Here is a 4,694-nt window from a genome sequence, read left to right as displayed (position 1 = left end):
TATATATATATATATATATATATATACATATGTGTGTATGTATATCTATATCTATATCTATATCTATATATCTATATATATATATATATATGTATATATATGTATATATACACATATATATATACATATATATATATATATATATATATATGTATATATATATGTTTATATATATTTGCATATATATATGTACATATATATATATATATATATATATATATATATATATATATATATGTATATATATATAAATATATATATATATATACATATATATATATATATATATATATATATATATATATATATATATATGTACATATATATATATATATATATATATATATATATATATATATATATATATATATATGCGTATATATATATATGCATATATATATATATATATATATATATATATATATATATATATATATATATATATGCATATATATATATATATATATATATATATATATATATATATATATATATATATATATATACATATATATATGTATATATATACTTATACATATATATGTATATACATAAACCTACATACATATGTACATATCCATTCTCCCTTTCCTGGCACTGAGATCCAATACCCTAAAACGAGTAAGATGGATTAAATCCACCACTGACAATATGATGTAAATAGTAATAATTAATAAATAAAAATGAGGTAAAATAGTAATAATATAATAATAATATAATATAATATAATGTATATATATATATATATATATATATATATATATATATATATATATATATATATATGTATTTATCTATTTATTTATATGCACCCCCCCCCCCCCACACACATATATATATATATGAACATTATAACCTCTCCAATCGGGATTCGATCCCTCGCCGCCAATCCACGTGAATGCAAGACGGCCGCTCTACCACTCGTACACGACCAACTAAAAGGAATGACTTAAGAGGAGGAAGAGTGGAAGAGGAGGAAAGGAGGCAGAGTGGAAGAGGAGGAAGAGTAGAAGAGGAGGAAGAGTGGAAGAGGAGGAAGAGTGGAAGAGGAGGAAGAGTGGAAGAGTGGAAGAGGAGGAAGAGTGGAAGAGGAGGAAGAGTGGAAGAGTGGAAGAGGAGGAAGAGTGGAAGACGAGGAAGATGAGGAAGAATGGAAGTGTGGAAGAGGAGGAAGAATGGAAAAGTGGAAGAGGAGGAAGAGTGGAAGAGGAAGAAGAGTGGAAGAGGAGAAAGAGTGGAAGAGTGGCCCATTCGACCAAGAAAACGAAGAAGAAAAATTAAGAAAATTGAAAAGAATGCGAGAAGAGAAAGAAGAAAGAGGAAAAATGGAGCTCAACCAAAGAAACCTCTCTGAATCGAAATCACTTTCCCTGAACCTTTCACGTCACTCAAAAGATTAGTCCGGCCAAGGATCTAATCACGGGGAAGGCGACCAATCGCCGGCGCTCCGATTTGGAATATGGAAAAAAGGAATAGGAAAAAAGGAAAGAAATCTGGCGAGGGAGATTTCAAAGCTGTGCGATCGGCGGCGGCGAAATCGAGCTCAAAATTTCACAAAGGAGAGTAGCGGAGCCAACTGTTTTGCTTATATATGTGTGTGTGTGTACGTTTATGTTTTTATATAAAGCTATATATTTCCACACACACACACACACATACACACATATGTATGTCGAAGTCGAAGTGTTGTTTATAATTTCATAGATGGACTGACTTCAAGAGACAAAATAGAATTGCCAAACTTCCCAGAAAAGCCCATTTACATATTTTATTTTTAAAGGTATGTCAGTAATGCAAAACAGTCTTAGAAATAATTAAGTAGATTATAATTATCTATTGCTTCATGGCGAGGAAGTTACGAGAGGAACAAGGTCAGTTTCTTTCTCTTCTTCAGCTAGCTCTTGAGATCGGGGCTTGATATTTTGGATCTTGTTTTTACCCGAAAATTAAAAGTTTATGTGTAGTTAAGTATGTTCACATGAGTGATAAAACCATTGGGATTCTAGAGCTACCTTTTTAGTAATTGAAATATCTCTGACTCTCATCCCCCAGGCAGAGAGAGGGTGGGGAAAATGTGGCGGACACTAGTACACACCATGTCTACTGCTAGCCCATTGTTGTTAGAAAATATTTATTTATTAATCAATTTTGTTTCTGATGTAGGAACAGAATGGGTTGAAGGTGACATTTCTGTGCGTGTAAAGGACTAGTGAAATGATAAAGAGGGAATTGGAAAGGAAGGATTGATTACTTATTTGTCTAAAATGACAGAAATATACCAAGGGGCAGGGAGCATCTTGTTCCTGTTTAAAGTCAACCTTATTAAAAGAATATTTCTTTCACTTTCAAAACCCCGGGTGGTGGCGGCAATTCCATAGCAACATTATCACCAATTGCATTAGAATGTATTTTCAGTTTGTACAAGGGAAAGTGAGCCTGACATCGGTGACAGTGTTGTTTGGAAATTTTAATGCGATCCACACACACCATCTCTGTGTGTCATATTAAGATTTTTAAGCAATGTGTATCTTTATACATAAACACACACACGTGTGTAAACAAACACACACACACATATATATTTATGTGTGGCGGACGCCACAATCACCTCGGTACCGGCGCTGCCTCGCTCTTCGTAACTGCATCAGTCGACACCGGCGCAGCCTCGCGTACTTGCCTCACCTCACTCGGCACCGGCGCACCTTGCTCTGCGTAATTGCCCCGCACCGAGTCAGCTGGCCGGCAAGCAGGCCGAGGTCCGCGCTGCTGATTCGCCGCGACGCGGGAGCTGACGATGGAGCCGTCGCCCAGTCAGCGTACTCGGCCGCGGACGACCCGGCCGAGCGACATTTCTCATTTTGTGTTTACACTGCATTTCTCGCCAAAAAGTCACACTCCACAGTCTTCTCTGCCACGTGTGTAACAAGGAATGGAGAATTACTATGAAAAAGAAGAAAAAGAAAAAAATATAATATATAAAAAAATAATAACATATTTCAAATGCCTTCACAGTAAACACTAGTAGACATGATATTCTGCTTAGTTTCATTGGAAAGAATATGAAATTCCGAATAAAACACATAAATAAAAATTTGAATATTTAAAAATAGAATACAGAAAAAAATTATATTAAAACAACAACAGAAAAATGCTAGTTAATTTTATTTTCTAATAATTTTTTTTTCAAAGTTTGCAAAATAAGTTCAATGAGATTTATAGAGCTTTAAAAGCCCTTTAAAATGAGACCAGAACCATCTAAATAGCTCAAAAACTAACAGTGGTGAAGCAATTTGAATGTGTAAAACTTACAATTGAGAAATTCAAGGTTTTGTTGAGGGAAGTTAGGTTAGGTTACAGCAGGGTTCTTTATGTGTGTGTCTTCATAAATAACATTACCACAATTGCAGATAACACTGAGTAAATAACATGAGTCAATTTTCATTTATTGAAAGAAATCGTAAAAAATGGGGATAAAAAAGCCGAAAACCGTGTCATAATATATAATACAAAGTGGCGTGACGCGCCTGTTGTGCCCACCACTTGCCGAAAGTAAAAAATAGAAATAAAATACTTAGAAAGCAGTTAGCAACACGAAACTTATATGACAGTGTTGCCAATTTATTCTACTATTTTTAAAATCTGGAATCTCATTTTAGGAAATTTCTTCATTTTGGGGTCAAATTCCGCTCATGGGTCCCTTGATTCTCCTTCCTGTCTGCTCGGGGCCAAGGGCTCTCATTAACCTCGCCCTCGGGCTCTCTATGTATGTACACATTTATATGTATGTATAGGTAGGTAGATACAATGCATACAATGATATTTATTTCCTAAAATGGATCTTTTCTACTTTCCGATTATTTTTGTACAACCAATTGAGGTGAGAATATATATATATATGTGTATATATATATATATGTATATATATATATATATATATATATATATATATATATATATATATATATATATATATATATACACACATACTTATATACATGTGTAGAATATTGCAAGTTTAAGTTTTGTTATATGCTTACGGTGATAAAGTTTTCTTTGATTAATAATAAGTTTTATAGAAAACGGTACTAATTTTATTTCATTTTTTTTGCTGCTGGCATTTTTGATTTGAAATATCTTTGTATGTGGACTATGTTATGTGAAACATACGTGTATATAGGCTGATGTACAACTGAATGAAGGGATAATTGTTATTATGAGTTGGATGTCCTGTTTATCTAGTGAAGGAAGTCGAAATATGTGATATGGCCTAGACGTTGCCGCGTTTTCCCGCCAAATTTACCTTAGCAACAAGTAGCCCCGCCCCTTGCAGCATCTGCAATTAATGGAAGAGTATGGTTATACCGGAAGGTTGAGTTTGAGACAATCACAGATATGAAGATATACATTGACAGTAAGAATGAAACTTAAATATGCATTGACTAATTCTGGATAATAGCTCATTTGCACAAGTGTTTCCATCCTTGAAGTTGATTGGTTCACGCACGAGCAGCGCTTTGTTCTGATTGGTCCACGTGTACTCTGCATTATGATTGGCTGCAAAAGCCTGTGTTAGGCGCCATTACCACTTGGAGGAGGGTTTTTGGTTGACGGACACGCTCATAGAAATTGCCTTTGTGCAGTGACATTCTTATTAACGCCAGTATTTCTGGGAAGAGCTGGCAGTTAAAGTGTTA

At 33.9% G+C, this 4,694-nt stretch overlaps 1 long non-coding RNA gene across 1 annotated transcript in view; it reads left to right on the top strand.

Moving 5' to 3' along the window:
* The first annotated feature begins 4,578 nt into the window (after nucleotides 1-4,578).
* The window catches only part of LOC138864867 (uncharacterized), an 870-nt gene continuing 754 nt past the window's right edge, over nucleotides 4,579-4,694 (top strand). The window contains exon 1 of the long non-coding RNA XR_011399255.1: nucleotides 4,579-4,694. This exon is cut by the window's right edge and continues 119 nt beyond it. This is a non-coding gene — a long non-coding RNA (uncharacterized lncRNA).

This window comes from Penaeus vannamei, chromosome 18 (assembly GCF_042767895.1).
Source record: "Penaeus vannamei isolate JL-2024 chromosome 18, ASM4276789v1, whole genome shotgun sequence".
Classification (NCBI taxonomy): Eukaryota; Metazoa; Arthropoda; class Malacostraca; order Decapoda; family Penaeidae; genus Penaeus; species Penaeus vannamei.
The sequence above is the reverse complement of the archived record's forward strand: the minus strand, read 5'-3'. Positions and strand labels throughout refer to the sequence as shown.